The sequence below is a fragment of the Gossypium hirsutum genome, chromosome A03, assembly GCF_007990345.1.
Source record: "Gossypium hirsutum isolate 1008001.06 chromosome A03, Gossypium_hirsutum_v2.1, whole genome shotgun sequence".
Classification (NCBI taxonomy): Eukaryota; Viridiplantae; Streptophyta; class Magnoliopsida; order Malvales; family Malvaceae; genus Gossypium; species Gossypium hirsutum.
In genome coordinates this window covers 25,057,342-25,068,634 of record NC_053426.1, presented here as the reverse complement: position 1 = coordinate 25,068,634, position 11,293 = coordinate 25,057,342, and positions in this window count along the sequence as shown.

Below are 11,293 nucleotides of genomic sequence, written 5' to 3'. Positions count from 1 at the left end.
AACGAACTCAGCATACCAGGCACTCATCATCTAGAGAAAGGCTTCCCGAGCCCCTTCTCCTCCTCCTTGACCAACAGTAGGAGGTGGATTTTCAGTTGGCACCGCCCCTTTAGCTGGAGCTGGTGCATTACTCTTTACATCATCAGCCGCAACTGGATCGGGATCCATTTACTATAAAAAAACTCATTTAAAAGGTCAGAAGCCGTCACACTATCACAATATATATATGGCATGTATAGCAAAATCCATACATACAACACATTAGTCCGAGAACCGACTAAACCTGCTCTGATACCACCAAATATAATGCCCCGTACCTGAGACCGTCGCCGGAGTTGAACACGAGGTGTTAACAGGCTTAATTCATTACTTAAACAGCTCAAACAATTTATTTTTAAAATTTCCAGTCAAGCTAGCAATCTGCGTCACAGTCGTTTAAAAATTCATATCTCGAGTTACGAAACTCGAAATAAAATTCCGTAAATTTTTCCTAAAACTAGACTCATATATAAATTTACTAATTTTTTTTATAGAATTTTTGATCAAGCCAATTAGTACAGTTTATTAGTTAAAGTATCCCCTATTTCAGGGTTCGACTACTCTGACCTCTGTATATTACGAATCAGATATCTCTCTGTATAGAATTTCAATGACTATTAAGTTTGTTTCTCTTAAAACTAGACTCAATAAGAAATCTTTACATATAAATAATGACTTCTAATTATTTGTTTACAATGTATGATGAATTTTTAAAGTCAGAACAGGGGATCCAAAAATCACTCTGGACCTGTTTCACAAAAATTTAAATATCTCATAAAATATAATTTATATACCTGTTTTGTTCAATATATATGAAAATAGACTCATTAAGCTTCAATTTAATAACTTACTCATCATTGAATTCCATTTCTACTATTTTTAGTGATTTTTAAAATTTACATCACTGCTGCTGTCAGATTCTGTTTTATGGCAAATTTCACTTTACTAAGAATTTTCATGGACTAAATAGCATTTTAAACATATATAACATCAAATATGACTTAGATTGGCCATTCCAATGGCTAATCATTTACAAACCCTTTTCTTACCAAACCATAGCCATATCATAAGATCAATTACACAAAGTGAGTGTTTTGCCATACATGCCACAATCAAAATACACAAGCCATTTTACCAATTTAAGCCTTCGAATAGTGTGAACGAGTCTTCGACCTATCCCGATTCTCAAGCCGGCTTGTCAAAACTACAATGAAAGAAAAGGAGGGAGTAAGCACAAATGCTTAGTAAGTTCACATGCAAATAGCAAGTAACATAATCACATAATCTCACATAAAACATCATTTGCATAAACAACACCAAGACATTCATGTTTCATTTACATTTAATATCTTCCTACGATTTCATCATACCAAGTTTTCAACCTGAGGGTTTAAGTACATACCTGTCAAATTTTCTCATTTACCACACTTACCAACATTTGACCTTCATTTTAGGCCTTCTTCTTATTCACTTAAGATTAACCCGTTGAACACATCGGAATATAATTCGAATACACGGATTTCATGAATGTAAGTGTCATACCCACAGCTAGACAAACTCAATAGCCTGTGGAACTTATGTAGCCAAGCTACTATGTAACTCGCCCATAAGTGAACTCGGACTCAACTCAATGAGCTCGGGCGTTCGCATCCATAAGTGAACTCGGACTCAACTCAACAAGCTCGGATGCCTAGTTACATCTCACGAACTCGGATTCAACTCAACGAGTTCAGAACTCAAATATCCTAGTGACATGTCACTTGTATTCTAATCTATTCCTAAGGTTCAAACGGGCTTTTTCCTCGATCTCACATCTTTGCTGTCTTCCACGGAATATCGGAACCGATACTCGGTGCTAGTTCGTACTCATCAAGTAATTCATATAATTATATATTATTCAACAATAACCACAAAACATAACAAATCATGATAATAATAAGAATCATATCATATAAACAACATTAATTTGCTCAAAATGACAATTATGTTACTACATTTACACATGAACTTACCTCGATATAAAATTATTAGCAATCGAGCCTATTCTTCGTAAACTTTGTTTTTCCCTCGATCGTGAGTTAAATCTCGTTTCTCTTGATCTATAATGTCAAATTAATCTTATTTAATAAATACATTCATCAAAACCGCATTTAATATGAACTTTGGCAAAATTACATTTTTGCCCCTAAACTTTTGCATAATTTCACTTTTGCCCCTAGGCTCGGGAATTAAACTTCATCCCTTATTCTTATGTTTTATGACATACTGATCATTTTTCCCTTCTATGGCAACGTCAAATTCACACTCTCACATGTACTTATGACTATTAGGTATTTTTACCGATTAAGCCCTTTTACTCGTTTTCGCTTAAAACCGAGTAGTACAAGTTGTCTAACATAATTTAAAACCTCATATTCTATCATAAAACACCAAAATACACAAATTTCACCTATGGGTATTTTTCCAAATATGAACCCTAGGTTGAATTATTGCTAGCATAAGCTTAATCGAGCTACCGGGATTCCTAAAACGTAAAGAACATTAAAAGTGGGGTTTGGAATCACTTACTATGGAGCTTGAAAGGTTGAAACAAACCCTAACTATGGAGAACCCTTAAAATTTCGGCCTAATTAAGAAGATGGACAAAAATTGGCTTTTAATTTTTTTTAATTCATTTTAATAACTAAATGACCAAAATGCCCTTACTACTAAACATTCCAAAAATTCCATCCATGTCCAATTTTTGTCCATAGACTTAGAAATTGGTCAAATTGCTATTTAAGACCTCCTCATTAATATTTCAAAACAATTTCATACTAAAAACTCCTAGAATGCAAGTTTTGCAAATTATTCGATTTAGTCCCTAATTTCAATTGAAGCACTTTAGGCATAGGATTTCATCACGAAAGTTTCACACAATCATGCAATCATATCATAAACATCAAAATAATTATAAAATAATTATTTCTATCTCGAATTTGTGGTCACGAAACCACTATTCCGATTAGGCCCTAATTCGGGATATTACATTATCCATTTACATGTAAATTGGATTTTGACTGTACGAACATTATGGCCGAGTATGAAGCTTGCATCATGGGGATTCGAGTAGCCAAAGAGTAAAAAATTAGAACCTTGGAAGTATATGGAGACTTTACGTTGGTAATTTACCAGCTTAGAGGTGAATGGGAGACAAGGGACCCCAAATTGATTAATTATCGAAGGGTAGTTTTGGAGTTACTTGAAGAGTTTGATAACATTACCTTCAATTATCTCCCACAGAGCAAAAATCAAATGACAGATGCTTTAGCAACACTGGCTTCAATGATTAAAGCAAATAAAAAAGCGGATGTGAGACCAATTCAGATGAGTATTTCTAAGGTCCCAGCTCATTGTTGTAACATTGAAGAAGAGGAAAAGGAGAACCATCCTTGGTATCAAGATATATTACGGTATGTGAGAAATCGTGAATATCCTGAGCAGGCAACTGAGAATGACAAAATAACCTTGACGAGGTTAGCATGCGAATATGTACTAGATGGGGACATCCTTTATAAAAGAAGGAAAGATCAGGTGCTTTTGAGATGTGTCGACACTGTGGAAGCCAGACAAATCTTGGAAGAAATACATGAAGGTGTTTGTGGGACACATGCTAATGGTTTTACAATGGCAAGGAAAATCATGAGGTTTGGATACTATTGGTCTACTATGGAAGGAGATTGTATCAGCTATGCCAAGAAGTGTCATAAATGTCAAATATATGGGGACAAGATTCATGTACCACCTTCACCTTTGCATGTTATGACTTCTCCATGGCCCTTTTCCTTGTGGGGCATGGATGTCATTGGGCCAATATCACCAAAAGCTTCAAATGGGCATCATTTCATTTTCGTGGTCATTGACTACTTCACGAAATGGGTAGAGGCAGCTTCATATGCTAGTGTTACCAAGTCAGCAATAAGTCGATTCTTGAAAAAGGAGATTATTTGTCAGTATGGAATGCCTAAGAGGATCATATCGGACAATGCATTGAACTTGAATAACAGCATGATTGCAAAAGTTTGCAGCCAATTCAAGATCGAACATCATAATTCGTCTCCATATCACCCAAAAATGAATGGGGCAGTGGAAGCTGCCAACAAAAATATCAAGAAGATAGTGGAGAAAATGACTGAGACCTACAGAGATTGGCATGAGAAATTACCATTTGCACTCTTTGCCTATCGAACGTCCGTTAGAACCTCTACTGGGGCAACTCCTTTCTCGTTGCCTTATGGGATAGAGGCAGTGTTACCCATTGAAGTGGAAATACCTTCTCTTCGAATTTTGTCAGAGATAAAGATGGATGAAGCAGAATGGATTCAATCGCGCTATGACCAATTGAACTTGATTGAAGAAAAGAGGCTAAGGGCTATTCGTCATGGCCAGATGTATCAGAAGCGAATGATGCGAGCTTATGACAAGAAAGTTTGTCCAATAGAATTTCACGAAGGGAACCTTGTACTGAAAAAGATTCTTCCTATACAGAAGGACTTTAGAGGAAAATGGATGCCGAATTGGGAAGGGCCGTATGTTGTGAAGAAGGCTTTCTCTGGTGGTGCACTGATTTTGACAGAAATGTATGGGAAGAGTTTACCCGATCCAGTGAATTTAGACTCAGTCAAGAGGTACTTTGTCTAAAAATAAATAAATGGAGAGGCCAAGGTGAAAACCCGCAAAGGGCGCCTTGAGACCAAAGGGGTTTTGAGTTGAAAACCCGAAAGGACAGCTCAAATTTTCAAAGCCATACAGTGACCTTGCTATACCGGATTTGACAAGAAGTGGAGTGTGTTACATACCGGTGCATTAAAAAAGTACTTTGAATCTTCTAAACACATGTTAAACTTAAAACAGTCTTCATGGAGTTTGTATACAGAAGCCCAAGCTGTGATATGTTGGGCATCTGATTTTTGTTCTGTTTACTATCTTTGGATTCTTTTTCTTCTCAAAGATATGTTTTCAGATTAATTTCCTTTTGTATTTTAATGATTTATCTAACTATTCTCAAGATCAAATTATTCGTCTTCCATTATCCATAAAGTGTGTTGCATTGAAATAATGATTGATGAACTAAATATTTTTACAAACGAAGTTTTACATATTACTCTGGAAATCTCTAGATAATACAAGAAACTAAAATAAGACAATTGTTTGAAGAATTCCTATGAGTGAAGGTTAGAGGTACTGAAAATTTCTTCTTCAGTCCAAAGGTTCATTGGACAATTCAAATGATTCAATCCTAAGAGAGGATCATCTCTGGCAGGTTGTAACATTCGAAGAAAGGTACAATAGGACCAATTTCAAAGCATACGAGTAGAGTATGATTGATACTTCGAGTAAAATAATGATGAAACTTTGATGGATGAATAGTAAAGACGTCCGAAATAGGAGTCATTTTCATAACATTTTACATCATAATATGTCTAATTAGGAGTGTTTGACTCATTTTTCTCATGGCATCCTATTCATTAGGCATGAGCACATACGTATTCTACAGGTTATGTCCTTTAGGGGACAATGTAGATAGCAGATTTGGCATCTCTTTATTGATAGGGAACAAATCGAAGAAGTAGATTTGGCATCTCTGTATTAGACGGGGAGCAGATCAAAGATAGCAGATCTAACATTCGTGTGTTTACATCGAAATAGATCGAAGATGAAAGATTTGGCGTCTCCGTATTAGACGGGGAGCAGATCGAAGATAGCAGATCTGACATTCGTGTGTTTACATCAAAGCAGATCGAAGATAGCAGATTTGGTGTCTCTGTAGTTGATGAGGAGAAGATCAAAGATATTAACATAGTGTCTCTGAGTTTGCAAGGAGCAAATTGAAGGCCAAGAAGTCAGGATCTAATAAGACAGGGCAAATTTGGTCCTTTTATAGTCTTTGCTCTATTCCTGTTACACAGTAATGGGTAAAGACGGGCAGCTGTAATAGCCCAAATTTGCTCGACCCGTAAAATAAACAAAAATAATAATAACAGTTCTTTTACAGTCCATTTACAAAACCCAAATTGCTAGCCTATTTACAAACCATACCGGTAGCCCACATTACACCTAAAACCCTTTATTCCAAATACTCAAATTAGACCCAAATCAGCGAGGCCCAAGAAGGCCCAATGCCTAAACTAAATCAAGAAATCCTAGGGCTTCCAGAAACCTTCGCACTGCAAGCACTCCAATCGTCTCGCCCCTTTGTCTCGCACTGTTCCAGTGACCCTTCATCGACGCCTCCATCAGCACCGTGGCTCCAGCACCATATCGCACCGGAATTGGTGCTCGAATCAATGCCAGCGCACCCATCGCCATGATATCCTCGCTGGTACCTACAAAAAGGAAAGATCCACAGCAGAAAAGAGAAGCAAATATGGAAAGAAATAAAAGATTTCTTTCCCAAAATGTAACAATTTACAGAAGGCTATAAAAGCCTCTTTTTTCTAATCTGTAAAAAGAAATGATTTTTACATATATACAAACAAATACACGCATATATACAGAGAAGAAAGAAATAAGAGCAGTTTATTTTTGAAAAAGGTGATTTAGTTACATAATTCGTTCCTTTTAGATTTTTTCTTTTGTTTAACGCATATGAATCGTTTTTTACAAAAAAAACTATTAGTATTTAGAAAAAGGAAAAGATTACTTGTGATTCATCGGGAAAAATGAAGGCTTTTGACCTTCTAACCGCCGTGTACGGCGGCGCGTGTGGTGTGTGGGCGCGTGCAGCCCGGTGACCGGAGGCTGGAGCCCGGATGACTCTTCTCTTCTCCTCTTTCAGAGGATTTCAAGCTCTTTTTTTAAAAAAACAGCTTTAAAAAAATGAATTTTGGGCCAAAATCTAACTAAAATAGTATTATAAAAATGGTGTTATTTTTGCTTAGTCTAATAAGCACCAAAACGGCGCCGTTTAAATGAAGGATTCTCGCGTTGACCCATGACCCGGAGAGGATCCGCGCGTTTTTGGTAGAAGGGGCTAATTGCCCAATTGATCCTTCCGCATTTTTAATAATTATAATTTCATCTTATTTTTATTTTAATTTGGCCCTGACCTTTTCTTTTTATTTCAATTTAGTCCTAGCTGCTATTATAAGGCCTGTTTTAGGAACGACGTCGTTTTGGGATTAGGGTAAAATTGCCCAGTGAGTCCCTCAATTTTTAAGCGCGTGTTTCAATTGGGTCCAAAATTCATTTTATATTTTTGAAATTAACCCTAGAGTTGTATTTAAATTCAATTTTAATCCTTTATATATATATACATATTTTTATAATTTATTTATTTTAAATATGTTGTATATTATTTATTTTACTTTAAACTTTATTTATATGTAATATTTTTTTTTGTATTACCTATTATATTATTTATATTTTATTGTATATTATATTATGTATAATTTCAAAATTTGTAAATTTTTACATTTTTATATATCATTATTAAATATTTAGTATGTAATATTCTAAATTTGCCATAAAATTTTGTCCCTATTTAACATATTATTATTTTTTTACAAATATATATTAAGTTGTTATATCATATAGTATATTTATATATGTTAACCATTTTTTAAAAAATTCTCCTTTATTATTTATATATTGTTTTAAATATTTTTTTAATACTTCATTTATTTTTAATTGTATTTAGTTTTTATCTTTTTGACTTATTTTTGTATGTTCGTAATTGGTTATTTATTTTTGTATTTTATTTATTTATTTAGTCTTGTGTTAGTATGTTAATTTTATCTCATAAATTATTTGTTATTTTTATGTTATTTTTTTTATATATTTGCATGGAAATTGTTTATTTATTTTGTTATTTTAAGTTATATTTGCATGAAATATTATTATATATATACTATGTAATTTATATTGTTATATTCATTATTTTCTATGTTGTATTTTACATGAAATGTTAATGTATGTATATTATGTTATTTATGATTATATCAGCATGAAATGTTAATAATATATTATGCAATTTATGTCATTATTTATCATTTTCTATATTATATTTGCTTGAAATGTTAAAGTATGTATCATGTAGTTTATATTATTACTGATATCTTGTAATATGTTAAATGCATAATTGTTTTTTTTAAATATTTCATTTAATCCAAAAGAATTTTAAAAATGAGGCAATGTTTTGTATTTAAGAATTCTGGAAGTAGTGCCCTAACATGCTGGGTTGCAGTTTCCCGTTTGTCTAAATGTCTAAAGTATCGTTCTAAATAGATTTTGTAAATCACAAGAAGATTTCAGTTATGAAAGTTTAAGAATATCGTGTCCAATCATGCTGGATGTGATGTTTGTACTCTTTTAGAGCGAAAGAATCTCGATTTTTGACTCAAATTATTCCGGTGTTAAAAAAAATCATGTTTTTAAATTCTTTCAAAATTTTGACATTAAGATAGAAAACTATTCAATTTGGTACCAATTTTGGGCATTGCGAGGGTGCTAATCCTTCCTCGTACGTAACTGACTCCCAAACCTGTTTTCTCTCATTTTCGTAAACCAAAATATTTTATAAGGTGATCCAATCACACCTAAAAAGATTAGTGGCGAGTCCCATTTTTAAAATTCTTCTTTTTAAAATTGGTTTTGACAGTGTAAATTGAAAACTGTAGTGATACTATTACTCGCGATAACTAACTCTTAAAATTCTGATACGGTACTACATAAAACATCTGTTAATAAAATAGTGAAACTATTAACTAATGCATAAAACTGTTAATAAGATTAATTTCGCAATCTACAATGAGCGCACATGTACTCGTGGATGGGATATTAGGTGGAAACACAAAAATTTATATACTTTTTCATACCCAATTTTTCTTAAATTCATGCAAATTCGGTTAAATTCTTGTCGAAAAATAACTAAATATTATAAAATAATTAAGTCATGTTAAAAATATGAATATGGTGAATTTATTTAATTTTATACTTAACTTTGACTAATTTTGACTATTTTCGACAGATTCGCGCAAAGGGTGAAAATTGGCTCGGTTGACACTGCTGAATGCACAAAATAGAGAAGCAATTTGAAGTATCGAGGCACTTTAATTTCTAGCCTAAGACAGTCCAGGAATGTGTATTAATTCATAATTTAATTAATTTTAATTTATTCCCCATTTAATTTGGTTTAAATAAATTATTTTTAATTAATTATGGAGAAAGGGTCCAGTTGAACCGCACTGGTCGAGCCAAATTGAGTGAACCGAACCAGCCACTAAATGGGAAGCCCAGATCTGTCCATATGCTGACCCAAATCAGAATTTTAGCTGATTAAATATGCTTGCAAAAAGGCCCTCAAAATACTTCTAAATTGCATTCAAACCCCACCTTAAATTATGGCTTTGTAGATTTGCCCCAAGCTTAAAATAGCAAAGTTGAAACTCTCAACTTTGCCATGTGTGTGGCTGGCCAAGGGAGGGCTCTTTGGCTGCTGGAATTTTCTATTTTTAGCAGCCAAAATCAGCTATAAAAGCCACCCCTTGCTGATCATTCAAAGCATCCCTCACTTCACATCATTTTCTTATTCCCTCTCCCACTTTTCTCTCATTTTTTTCCATTTCATTCCCTCTTTTTCAAGTGCCGATTTCTTCTCTTTGGAAAGAGGCTTCCATCAGCCATTTTAGAGTAGCAATTAGGTGTTCATAAGCCACCTTGATAGCCAAGGCCAATGAAGATCGAAGAACGGAGCAACTAGTCAAGGCATGGAGAAACACCGGATTTGCCTCTTGTTCTCTAACTCTTTAATTTTTGTTGTTTCTTTGACGAATGTTTATGAATATTTATGCTATTGAAATGGTTATTTTAATCAATTTAGCTTAAATTATGTTTGTGTTAGGTTGATTATATTCTGTTTGCTTGAATTGTTAAAATGATGTTTGTGACAGCCCTAAATTGACCCTAGTCGGGAAGTGGCCTCGGGACCGCTAAGCCGAGTCACCGAAGTATTTGAATGTGATAATTATTGTCTAGAATATGTGAGTATGAATGTGTGAAAGTTTTAAGCTTCGATTTAGTCGATTGCATGTGAACTTAGTTAATAGGACGTATGTGTGACACTTTTGAAATGTGATAGGTCAATTTATAAGGACCTATTAAAGCATGTAGTGAAAATAATGGCTTTGCATGTCAAATACTCCTTTTTTATACATAGTGGCCGGCCATGATGGAGCATATATTAGAATATGTGGTAAATTTCCATGAAGTGGTCATTATTTTATGTAAAAGAAAGGAACTAATAAAAGAAATACTAAGGATAATAAAATAAAAAAAAGGGGTTATCACCTTGTTCTTCTTAGCCGTACAAGAAGAAGAAAAAGAGGGGGGGAAAGGCATTCGGCCTTTTGAATGAAGAGAAGGTTAGTAAATTTTGTTAATCTTTCTTTTGAAATCTTAGTTTGTTCAGGTTAATCATCATGTTTTTCTTACCTAGCCATACTAAAATTTTGAATTTAGAGGGTTGGATGGAACTTTCGGTTATGGTATGTGTGAGAAGAACTTGATTTTTTTCTTACCTTTAAGTTTTGATGGATAAAGAAACAAAAAGATTGTTGATGAAAGAAATTAATGTGTTAAGAGATTATATGAAACTTATTCATGTTTATATATGTTATATGCATTGAAAATGGTTGATGATTTTGGATGTGATTAGATTGAATCGGCCATGGTATATCCATAAGTATGATTTATGCTTGTTATGTTACTCATGGTTAAAACGATTCGGCTATGGTTCATGTAAAAATAAAATATACATGTGAATTTGGTTAATATATTTGGTTGAGGTGTTATACATGATTTGGTATTAAATGCTATTAGGTTATATTCGAACATAGAAAGAGTTTATTTTGATATGCTTATTACATGGTAGGTAAGATTTGTGTTTTGGATATATGTTTATATTTGGTTAATGATTTATTCTTGTGAAGTATAAATTTGTGACATGAATTGAGTAGGAAGTTATTATAATGTACTTGTGCATTCGGGTATACGATGAAAATATATGAGATGGTTATAATCAACTTTGTGATTCGACTCTTGCATATATATATATATTTGCACATGATGTATTGGTATGACATATATATTATCTCAAGGTATATATTTATATATGGTGGTGTTTCAGTTATGGAGTAAATGATGGATGCGTATTGAGTTATAATATGTAATGCATTAGTTAGTAAAATGTATGTCATTTATATGTGGTATTAAGTAT